The 12,697-nt window shown below is 54.3% G+C and overlaps 1 protein-coding gene across 2 annotated transcripts in view; it reads left to right on the forward strand.

Moving 5' to 3' along the window:
* Positions 1-12,697, forward strand: part of LOC137437527 (integrin beta-5) — a 129,051-nt gene that overhangs the window by 65,031 nt on the left and 51,323 nt on the right. The window lies entirely within an intron of this gene.

The raw sequence follows: 12,697 nt of genomic DNA on the forward strand, positions 1-12,697 counted from the left end.
GCCGATGTTCTGCCGCTGGTCTTGCCTTGGAGCCCACTTGGTGTCCTGGCTTCCCTAGAAATAAAGAAAGGCGCCAACCGCGTCCATTTCTAAATTGTGGCCGTCAGGGGGGCCAACTATAGTGGTTCACCTCTATGGCATAGGTGCCACGTTGACCCAGAGGTCCATCAACGGGTGGTGCTTGCCCGCAAAAGAACTGCGGTCCATGGTGGGCGGCCACAAAAATTGCGGTCCATATGGTGTATCGATCCAGGCAGCAAGCAGCGAAAGTACAGGCCCACAACTGCAGAGCCAGCACCTCTCTCTCCTCTCTCTCTGCCCCAAAGCCAGATCCTCGGAGGTGGGAGACAAAAGAAGACAATTGAGTAAGGTGGTAAGGGCGCAAAAGTGCACGCAATACAAGGTAATGCACACTAGGGGCACATGGGAACCAGGTGATACAGGTACGTTCCTACCGTACGCCCCCCCCCCCCCCCACCAGGTAACCTACATTGCCCCTCCCTTACCCCTTACTGTAACCACAAAACACAACACTACCCATAAACATCTACTTTACACATCAACAAACGTCCCTACTGTCTTCCCCGTTCCTCCCATAAACCAAATTCGTCTTCTCTCCCTCCTAACCAATCAAATTTGCCATTTCCAACTCTCATCAAAATTTGCCATCTCCAACTAAACATCAAAATTTGCCATCACCAATTCATCATCAGTCCCTCCTAAGGAGGGAGAGATGGAATCACCCCAATGTCTCATCCACGTCGTGATGCGTCTCACAAATCCAACAGCAATTCTCCTTTCCTGCACACAGAACAAAGAAAACACAGGTGTGGAGTCATCATCATCACCTCAGGTAAGTGGCTGCGTATGGTGCGACAGGTTCATCAATCCTAACTATTTCCTAAATGACTTTAACAACTTTACATTACCCGGGGTCTTTCCCTGCCAATCCATTGGCCAACTTACATTATGGGTTCTAAAAACCAATTCCCATTGACCAAACTGTGGTGCTTCTCAATTTGGGGTCTCACGCCCCCGATTCATCTCCCGGTGCCCTCGCACAATTTCTGGGCTGTGACGTGTAGCTCTCCCAGCAGGTCTACCCACCTGCACACCTCCACCACTGTAGTTGCCACCCGAGCTTACCTGCTCCTCACCCTAACCTAACTAACTGGGGAAGGCCCTCTCGCACTCTCACCCCCTCAGTGCCCTCTCTGGCACGGGCTGCCCGATCCACACCCGGGATCCTCAGGCACCCACTGACACTAACGGCTCCCAGAGCCCACCTGCGGCCTCACCTGGCCGACATCCTCACAGTGGTGGAGTGCCCAAACCAACTACACACACTAACAGGCTACATGCCCAGCCATTTCCACAACACTAATGCACCCATCCACAATACCATTCTTCCACCCGCACCACAGATGCCAATATCCAACCACAATTTACCTATACCCTCTACCTAACACTTACACTACCCGCCCCGGGTATCCGTGATGGGGGTCCACTCTTCCCCCATCCACACCTTCGCACCATGCACACCACTCCGTACCACTTACTCCAACTCTCTCCACACCACCTTTACTTGCACACCTGTGCTCTCACACCTGGTGCCACCTGCACCCTTCTCTCCCCAAGCGCATTCGCGCTGATCCACAACACTCACTACTCATACACTGCTCCATTTCTCACACAGCATCATCTCATCTAACTACTCCCCTCTGAAACTTGCGCTTCCCAGTCGTCCCCTTAAACTATTGCGCTCCCTCGTCATTATAATCCACACTAATCTACCTGCGTCCCCACTACAGGTATCAGTCACTAACTAACCTTAACGTTACCTAATGTCATCTTCGCTAGATCCCTATCAATATAACCAAGCCCTCCCTGGCTCGGTTGTCATAGCCACCCCATAAACTATTGCGCATTTGCCCCACAATTTGTGAGGGATGACAGAGTTGCCATCCCACCACATCGGGCATCTCCCACTACCAAGTTTGCACATCAAATTTCAACAAATCAAAAATTTGCCAATCACTACTCATCATCTGCCAATCATTACTGCCAATCCTTTGCCAATCATCAAATTTTGTTTTTTTCTAATTTTGGGTCCAAAACACTAACCTCATCATTACAGTCTACTTACTAATGCCTCTCGGTGCGCCAATTCACGTCTACAGCCCGGCTTCGTACAGCCAAGCCATGAATGCGGGTTGTTTGGTGCCAGCGGCTGGATACGTCCCGCATTCGGTGCAGGGAAGGAGGTTTACCCGGGCCGAGATCCCACGCACCATCTCGGCACGGAGCCATCCCATGGCCCGATCTCGACCTGCCGGAATGCCTCAACAAAAAGTGGTCGCCATGACGACCCTTCCTATCGGGCTGCCAGCTCCGCCTAGTGGAGCACGGACGCGGCCGTTCAAAGCGAGGCCCAGCGTGGATCGCGTACGGCGGTTCTTTCGAAACCGCCGTGGTTCGGATCCCCGCTGGTCCTCGCGGCACGCGAAGCTGCCCGACGCGCACCGAGGGCCCGATTCGGCTATAAGTCGTTCTAACCTCTAACCCGGTTACCGTCGATGCTTCACCTGCATGCTTACATGCATACGCTACCCCTTTCTTGCTCATACATCCAGCTGTTCCCATGCTCCTCGTACCTTTCCTTACACACCTCAGTACACTCATTCCCCTCACAGCCTTGGTCACACACCTGACCACCGAACACTTTGGCACACATTCGTTGTTCGCACACCTCACCAACACACCTCTTCGCGCCCCCTCCTCGGTCACCTCCTCTGTGACAATCACAGGTGTGCTCTCACCCGCACACCCAACCACGTGCCTCACGACCAACTCAAGTGTGCATTCCCACACACGCTCTACCATTCCAGGTGTGCATCCTTCCATGCCAGGTGTACATCCTCGCTCACCTGTCACAACCAACTCACGCTCCATGTCACTCTCACTACTCTCACCTCCACTCTCGGTCGCGCACTCACCCTTACTCTCGACAGCGCACTCTTTCCCCAGGCACCTGTCCGTCACACATCTTTCTCGCACACCCTCTCCCGTTACATCCTCTGTAACACTCACCACAGGCGTGCATTCTCCCTTTACACCCTCCGTAACACTCCTCACTACGCGCTTCCATGTGTTCCCTCGCACACGCGCTACGACCGACTCACTCTCGACGGCACACTCACTCCTTGGCGTGCACTTTTTCCTCACACACCCCAGGGTCGGACTTTCTCGCACACCTCCTTTTTCGCACACCAGACCTGTCGCACACTTCACCAACGGCCTCTCACGAACACCCGGGTCCATCTCGACCCCCAAGCTCATTAAATCACCTGGCGCATCATACGCACGACCATATTGGTCACCACTTACACCGGGTCCTCTTCCTCTTCGCTTCTCCTCCATCACCTGCGAATCCCTCATCCGGTTAATGAGCACATCATCACGATCCGAACACAGACTTTGGACCAATTCTTTTACTTCCTCCTTTATCTCTTTCTTATCCTCTCTCCGTCGCTTCTTAATTTCGCTCACCCCTTCTTCCACTTCTTCTAATTTCTGCTTCACCTCCTTCATCTCCTCGTGCGCCCCCTTAAGTTCTTCCTCTAACTCCACCTTATTTTTTTCTATGTGCTCCCGCACCTCCCGCTCTTTAGCCTCCATCACCTCTACCACCTTGTTCATTTTCCTCGTCAGGTCCTCATGTACCGTCTGACACTCTTTTTTAATTACCCCTACGTCCTTTTTCATCTCCTTCTGTGTCGATTTTAAACCCTCTATTACCGCTGTGTTCTTCTTTACCTGGTCCCCCAACTCCTTTTGTCCCACTGTCAGTTCTACTCCCAGCGTCAACTCCTCTATACCACCTTGCAATTTTACAGTCCCCTTTCTCACCTCCTTCTCCATGCGCTCCTTACAGTGCCTCACCTCCTCGCGCACTCCTCCGACCTCCTCACTCACACCTCTTCTGATCTCTTCTCCCATCACTTGCATCTCCTGCCCAGATGCCACCCTCATCTGCTCCATTTCCTCCCTGTGAGCATCCAATTTAGTTTCTACCCCCATTCTGACCCCCTCTATCTGCTGCCCCATTTGTTAACTTCCCTTTCCGCTTGGTCCCTCATGTCCCTCAATTTGCCTTCCATACTGTTTTCTAACCCCTCTAACCCCTCTTGCATGCCTTCCATTTGATTCTCTTGAGCGGCCATTCTGTTTTCTACCCCCATTAACCCCTCCTGTATTTCCCCTAATCTATTGTCTAATCCCTCTATTCTACTCCCTAACCCTCCGATCTGGGCCCCCATGTCCTCCCTCAATTTCTCGCTATTGGACCCCATGTCCTCCCTCAATTTCTCGCTATTGGACCCCATGTCCTCCCTCAATTTCTCGCTATTCTGGGCCATAAGGGCCTTCATTTGTATTAAAAAAAGGTTCAAATCTACCAGCGGCGCTACTACGTTCGCGGGCGCGGTCGCCGTGGCCATGTGCGAGGCGCCATTTTGCGACCCTGCCACCCTCACTGCTTCGCTCTCCTCATGTCCCTCAATTTGGTCCTGGATCGACCCTGCCTCACTCCTCTACCGGAACCCAGCCGTCTTGATCTGCCATAGCGCGACTTTCAAAATTCGGGTTTTTATTTTTGTAAAAAAAATCAAATTTCGCCGTTAATAATTTCGAGCGCGTGAAGCGCGCTTCGGGTCCGATCTCACTCCTCGACACCAATTGTTACAGACGCGGTTTTAGATGTTAGTTTACCAAGCGGTTTGGTATTACCGCGTCCGAACAGTTACTCCCCGATTAGAACCCTATCCCGCCCGATTCCACTCGAACGTTGGCCGAATCGCGCTATGCTAAATCAATGAAGGAAAGGACACAACGGCTGGGATTAAATGGAACGACACAAGGGGTACAGTTCTCAAGACCTCCGGAGGAGGATATAATTGGTGATGCAGAAAAGGGTAGATTACACGGTAAGAGGTAAAGCACAGAAAAGATGGGCACTTAGACACAGTCTTATCTTATCCCCGACAGACCACAGACAAACGGGACAAGACTGACTTACACGGGGATTGATGGCAGGGAAGGACAGGCAGTCGATAGCACAAGGTGCACCTTGGCTCAGGGACAGGATACAGCTCGGTCCAGTCCAGAGATGCGGGGAGGTATTGCCGCGCTCGGAGGTGGCGTCTTCTCTCTCCAAGCTGGGGGCGCATCTGACGTCACCTCCCTCTTCCTGCGCATGCTCAGCGGGGAGTGACACTCCCTCGGCTCGTTGTCTCCGCCCCAGATGGAATCGGTCCGCCGCTTCTATTGGGTGCGGGGGGTTACCGGGCTCCGCCCTTGACGAGGAGCTGACAGCGAGCCCCTGCGTGGTAACCCCGTCGGAGCACATGTTCAATGGCGGCTAACCAAGCCGGAGTGAGGACGCACACTCCCCGCGCCGCCGCCGCTGTTGTTGTTGTTGTTGTTGTACCATGAGGAAGAGCTGCGGGGAGGTATTGGGAGGTCCTAAACTTTCTAACGGTGCCATACAATCACATTCTGGTGCAACGAAGAGTCAGAATTAATGGAAACGAGTCCTTAACTGACATAGACTAAGAATAACTAGCAAGATGTCCTATAGTTGTCTACGTGAGATGCGGTGGACCTGGATGCGACATTTAATGGGGGAAATAGGGGAAGGTCGGGGCTACAGAGTGTTGTTTACAGAAAATGGGACTAGGGAATGGGGGATTGGGGATAGTTGGGAAGTATTGGGGAAATAGGGGAATATTTACAAGCGGATATGGATGGAGGCCAATCTCATATCCGCAACAATATATATACAGATAGTTCCCGACCTACGACGGGGTTACGTTCCGTCATGTCCGTCGGATGTCGGTTCCGTCGGAAGTCGGACCCCCTTTTGTGGACCTGTATTTTTCAGGTAGTAGTTGGGTCATAGCTCCAAAGTACGTGTGCTATCATAGTATCATGTGTTAGTCTCATGACGTTAATTACATGGGACATGTATTTCAAGTTAGTATTATGTCTTGAATTACATGTACCTATTATTGGCTTGAATTACATGTACCTATTAATATACGTATACAAGTACGCATTCATGGATTAGTTGGGACATTTTTCAAGTCCGTTTTCCATCATATGACTTTGGAATGGAATGTGAGATTTAGGCCAACAGCAAAGCACTGGGACCTCTAGGGTCATTCAGCGCCGTTATGACTTTATTATGTGCCATGTATTGATACGTATTCAAGTACGTATTCATGGATTATTTGGGTGAAATAAAAAAATATGACTTTATAGCAATTTATTAAACAAAAAATATGTACAAATATACAATGCAGTTTAATAGGTACTGTACTAAATAAAATGTACAGTGTATCAATAATATTGAAATCAGGAGCCGGGGTCGTCTATTGTTGAAGAATCATCGGTGATTGAAGACGAAGTTGATGGTGGCGGTGATGGTGACGAGTTTGGTCTGGGAGACACGGAAAGGGTGGAGGTGGTGGCGGAGGCGTCGGAGGTGGAGGCGATAGGATCTTTTTTTTTAAAGAAATCGTCGAGAGTTGGCTGAACCGTTTGCTTCCTTTTTTCATCGTAAATTTCCCTGTAACACGCTAGGGTCTGCTGAAGTTGTCGATCGAATTTGGACAAGCGATCAACGTTGGTGTCCTTTTCTCTTCTAAGTGATGATAGTTGTGGCCATTGGCGCCGCTTCCCTCACAGATTCTCGGATGCGAGTCTTGTCCTTGATGATGGTATACACCGTTGAGTGGGAGAAGCCAAGGTCACGTGAGATGGCGGTAACGCTTTTACCGTTCTCATGCTGCACAATCATTTTGAGCTTAACTTCAAGATTGATCGCCTTCCTCTTCTTGTTATCGTCACCAGCCATGGTTAGACTTGCTAGACATGATGCTTGCAGTATGGTATAAACAGCGAAGAACTAGTAGGGCAGTAGTAGTAGAGTAATCGTTGGTTTGGCTGAGTTACGGAGCGTAAGGGATGTTGCCAGTGTGAAACACAGAGCTACAAACTGAGATGCTGCGTTGCTGCCTCGTGTGGGAGAAGCTGCCTGGAGAGCGATGACGTCATAGCGTCTCTCGCCACCATGCTTTCTCACTCGCTTCTTCTTCTTTACTTTAAGTTTTTTTTTAACGTATTTGAATTTTTTTTGCACCCGTCGGTTCCGTCGTCGTACGTCCGGGTCGTCGTAAGTCGCGGACGTCGTAGGTCGGGAACTATCTGTATACAGTCGTCCCTCGCTATATCGCGGTTCACTTTTCGTGGCTTCGGTACATCGCGGGTTTTTCTCGCTAGTATATGTAAAATTATATCGCGGATTTTTCGCTATATCGCGGGATTTTGCGGTATAAATGTATTTTTATATACTATTATTTTAAATATTTTTGTGGTAAAATAAGCATTTTCTAGCCTAAAAAATTAAAAAACGTAAAAAAATAAGAAAAATACAGTAATTAAAACATATTACAAGAAATAAAATACTGTACATAGTGTACAGTAGAAGGGTAGACAAAGAGACAAAGAGTCGTGCGTATGGAAAACGCAGATGCGGCAGCTTCCACTTGCGCTAGTTACCCACGTAATGGGTAACTGTAATGCTCTTTCTGGCTGTGCAGTACATTCATCATCGTCATCACCTTCATCGTCATCAGTACTGCACAGCTAATTCATCATCATCTTCATCACGCAAGTTGTAGTATTGAAGAGCCGGGGCTCTTGCTTGATACGGACGAAATGACGGGCAAGACACAAACTCGTCCGAGAAGATATTTATTCTCAAAACCAACTCGGGAACACTGAAAAGCCCGTTTATCGGGCTGCATTATAAAGCACAACCAGAAACCGAAACCGAAAGCCACGCCTCTCAAGCGTGGCGTGCTTCGGTGGTCACGTGATCAACAGGTGTAGCTGATTATACCCGCACGCGCGGCACGCTTTGGTGGTCACGTGACCAGCCACTCTTGCGCCGCGGATCCCCGCCGGTGACATCACTGGCTGGAGCAAGGAGATTCTGATGCTGGTCTTGCTTGGGGGACCCATGGGTCGCTACAGTATCTTCAATGGTGACTACCCATTAGAATTTTATATGTTGTTAAAATTACGTATGTTTAAGAGTGTAAAAAGTGTTTAAGAGTATAGGAAGTGTTTATAAGAATATGGGAAAGGTTAATAAGAGTGTGGGAAAGGTTAATAAGAGTGTGGGAAAGGTTAATAAGAGTGTGGGGAGGGTCATAAAGCTTTAAAATATATATAAATAATAAAATAAAAATATGGTCGCTACTTCGCGGATTTTCGTCTATCGCGGGGGGTTCTGGAACGCAACCCCCGCGATAAACGAGGGATCACTGTATATATATATATTGTAGCGGTTACCGGAAGCATGACACAATCACCTTGCACCGGCCGATGACGTAACCGGTGGGCGGTTACTTGCCCGGACTCACCCGGACGTGTCCGGACTTGCCTTGCCCGAGCGGACTCTCGATTTGCATACCACACCCCGTTGAGAGGCGTGGCTGACTTATTTGCATACCACGCCCCACCTGAGAGGCGTGGCTTTTGTGTGGTGAACTTTTGATATAAATTGCCGCCCGTGTTAACGGGCTATTCAGTGCTTTTGAGTTCTTTCGAGTTGAGCTAGAATAAATAGCTCAGTGAAACTTCGTTCCTGGTGTCATCCATTTTGTCTGGCTTTATCGTGCGAGCATAGCTCCACAATTGGTGACCCCTTTTCAAGAACATGGCGATGGAGTCATCTGTAGCTTTGAAGCTCCCTGGCTTTTGTGAATCGCACGCAGCCGTCTGGTTCGCCCAAGCGGATTCTCAATTCGCCCTGCGGAACTTTACGGAGGACACGACGCACTTCCACCATGTGGTCTCCGCGCTCAACGCCTCCACTGCTGCCCGGGTCCTGAGCTTCCTACAGAACCCGCCGAACGCCGACAAATACGGCGCGCTCAAAGGCCTACTCCTCGGTGCGTTTGGACTCACGGAGACCGAACGCGCGCGACAACTGCTCGACCTCCCGGAGCTGGGTGAGGCCCGTCCATCCGAACACATGGACCACATGCTTGCTCTACTCGGTGACCACAGCCCGGATTTCCTCTTCCGCGAGCTGTTCCTCTGGCAGCTACCCGGGCAGGTACGGTTGGTTAGCTTTGGCTAACTCGCCCATCACGGACCCTCGCGCCCTGGCCAAGGAGGCCGATAATTTTTTCTCGGCCAGGCGACACGTCGGAGCGGCCGCCTGGAACCCTGGGCCGGCCGAGGCAACGCCGGCGCCACCACCGGCCGAGTCAGCGCCACTGGCGGCAGCGGCCGCCGCGACGCCCCGTCGACCGAACCCGACGCGACCGCCGGAGCCTCCACCAGAGCGGACCATGTGCTACTACCACGCCAGGTTCGGGCAGAAGGCCAGAACGTGCTGCCCACCGTGCACTTTCGGCAGGTCGGGAAACGACCAGGCCAGCGCTCGCTGCCTGCCATGAGCGTCGGCCATTCAGGCAGTCTTCTGTTTATCACGGACACAGCGTCCGGGCGGCGTTTTTTGTGTGACACCGGCGCTCAGCTGAGCGTGATACCCGCCTCGGTGCAGGACAAACAGGCCGCGCTTTGCGGCCCCACCTTGGTCACCGCAAACGGCTCCTCCATCCGCACCTTCGGTTCGCGCAGCGTCGCATTCTGCTTCGGGGGCCAGCGCTTCAGGTGGGACTTCATCACGCCGAACGTGCCCATGGCCTTGCTGGGTGCAGATTTTCTGTGCGCGCATGGGCTTTTGGTGGACGTCAAACGGCGTCGGCTCATCAACGCGGAGACCTTCAGCTTGCTCGCTTGCTCATTGAGCGGCTCCACACCAACCAAGCTAGCCTGCGCGCTCCCGGCCGCGGACGATTTCACCCGCCTGCTCGCCGAGTTTCCCGCCCTCACGCAGCCGACGTTTTCGGCCGTCGCCGTCAAACACGGCGTCGAACACCACATCCCGACCACAGGTCCACCGGTCTACGCCAGGGCTCGTCGCCTCGACCCGACCAAACTCGCTGTGGCGAAGGCGGAATTTGACGCGCTGGAGTGATTGGGCATTGTGCGGCGCTCGAATAGCGCGTGGGCCTCGCCCCTGCACATCGTGCCCAAACCGGGTGGCGGATGGCGACCATGCGGCAATTACCGCCGTCTCAACGACGCCACCACCCCCGTCCGGTACCCGATACCACACATACAGGACTTTTCCGCCCGTTTGGCGGGGCGGGTGATCTTTTCCAAGGTCGACCTCATTCGGGGCTACCACCAGGTACCCGTCCGGCCGGCCGACATGCCGAAGACGGCGGTAATTACACCTTTTGGCCTCTTCGAGTTCCTTCGCATGCCGTTCGGCCTGAAGAACGTGGCCCAGGCCTTCCAGCGGCTGATGCACAGCGTGCTGCGCGACCTCACCTTCCTTTTCGTCTACTTGGACGACATTCTCGTCGCCAGCACTTCCCGGGTGGAGCACCTCATCCACCTGCGCACGCTTTTTGAGCGCCTCAGCGAGCACGGCCTCATCATCAATCCGGCGAAATGCCAGTTTGGCGTAACGGCCGTCGACTTCCTGGGTCACCGCATCACGAAGCGCGGGGCCGTCCCGCTGCCTACCAAGGTGGAGGCAGTCACAAGTTTCCCACGCCCCCGCTCCATCAAGGCCCGACATGAATTTTTGGGGATGGTAAATTTCTACCACCGGTTCGTGCCTCGCGCCACCCAACTCATGCGCCCCCTGTACGAAGCCCTCCGGGGCAAGTCGGCCAAGCACGACGTCGCCTGGACCAAAGAGATGGACGAGGCGTTCACGGGCGCTAAGCTGGCCCTCGCCAACGCGACCATGCTGGCGCACCCGGCGCTCGACGCACCCATCGCCCTCACCACGGACGCTTCCAACTACGCGGTGGGCGCCGTGCATGAACAGTGGGTGAACGGGGCTTGGCAACCACTGGCCTTCTTCAGCCGGCAGCTTCGCCCTAACGAGCGCAAGTATAGCGCTTTCGACCGCCAGCTCCTCGGCCTTTACCTGGCCGTTCGCCACTTCCGCCATCTTTTATAGGGCCGCCCGTTCACGGCGTTTGTGGACCACAAACCCCTGGTCTTCGCCATGGCCAAGGTTGCAGAGCCGTGGTCGGCCCGCCAGCAGCGCCACCTCTCCGCCGTGTCCGAATTTACGACGGACATCCGGCACGTCACGGGCAAAGACAACGCTGTGGCCGATTGCCTCTCCCTGTCCGGCGCGAACGCCGTCCACCTCGGTGTGGACTTCGCCCGCATGGCGGCCGACCAGACCGCCGACCCCACGGTGCAAGCCCTCCGGACAGCGGACACAGGCCTGCGGTTGGCCGACGTCCCCTTCGAGGACACAGGCACAGTTCTCCTGTGCGACGTTTCCCTGGACCAACCTCGCCCCATCGTGCCCACCGGATGGCAGCGGCACATTTTTGACGCCCTCCACGGCCTTTCCCACCTGGGCCGGAAAGCGTCGCAGAAGCTCGTGGCAGCAAAGTTCGTCTGGCACGGGCTCCGTAAGGACGTCCGCGACTGGGCCAACGCCTGTGTCGCCTGCCAGCGCGCGAAGGTCCACTGGCACACCCAGGCCCCCTTGGCACCATTTGACGTGCCCGCGCGGCGCTTCGACCATGTAAATGTGGACCTGGCGGGACCCCTTCCCTCCTCGCGGGGCTTCACCCACCTCCTCACGATGGTGGACAGGACCACCAGGTGGCCGGAGGCCGTCCCGTTGGCATCAACAACATCTGCTGACGTGGCGCAGGCCTTCATTGGCACCTGGATTGCCCGTTTCGGCGCCCCCTCGGACATCTCCTCCGACAGAGGCCCGCAATTTACCTCCGAGCTTTGGGGCGCGGTCGCCCAGGCCTTGGGGGTCAAGCTACACTGCACCACGGCCTACCACCCCCAAGCCATAGGCTTGTGCGAGCGGTTCCACCGCTCGATGAAGGCCGCTCTCAGGGCCAGCCTCCAGGACGACGGTTGGGCCGACAGGCTCCTGTGGGTCCTATTGGGCCTCCGAACGGCCCCTAAAGAGGACCTCCAGGCTTCCACCGCCGAGCTGGTCTACGGCCAGCCACTGCGCTTGCCGGGCGAGTTCATCCCTGACGCCCCCGGCCCCTTGTCCGCGGCTCGCCAATGCTCGGTCCTCCAGGAGGCTGCCAGGAGATTTGCCCCGTGCCCACGTCCCACCACGGCTGCCCCCAACCCCACGTCTCCCCAGCACTTCACACTGCGGAGTACGTTTTTATCCCGAACGACGCACACCGGGGACCGCTCCGGCCGCCGTACGATGGACCTTTCCGGGTCCTGAAGAGGGACGACAAGTCGTTCATCATTGACATCGGCGGCAAACCGGACCGCATCTCCGTGGACCGGCTCAAGCCGGCCCATTTGGACCTCGACCAACCTCCACGACGGGGCCGTCCCCCGTCAACCAAGCCCCCCGCCCGACCATCCACCGCCACGCCACCTACCACCCCCACACGAATCACCAGGGGTCGTTTCGGCCGGGTCATCAAGACCCCCCTCAAACTGACTCTCCCGGTGCAAGTTAATTCTGGGGGGGCGCATGTAGCGGTTACCGGAAGCATGACACAATCACCTTGCACCGGCCGATGACGTA

The sequence above is a fragment of the Myxine glutinosa genome, chromosome 12 (genome assembly GCF_964187855.1).
Source record: "Myxine glutinosa chromosome 12, kmMyxGlut1.1, whole genome shotgun sequence".
In the NCBI taxonomy this organism is placed as follows: Eukaryota; Metazoa; Chordata; class Myxini; order Myxiniformes; family Myxinidae; genus Myxine; species Myxine glutinosa.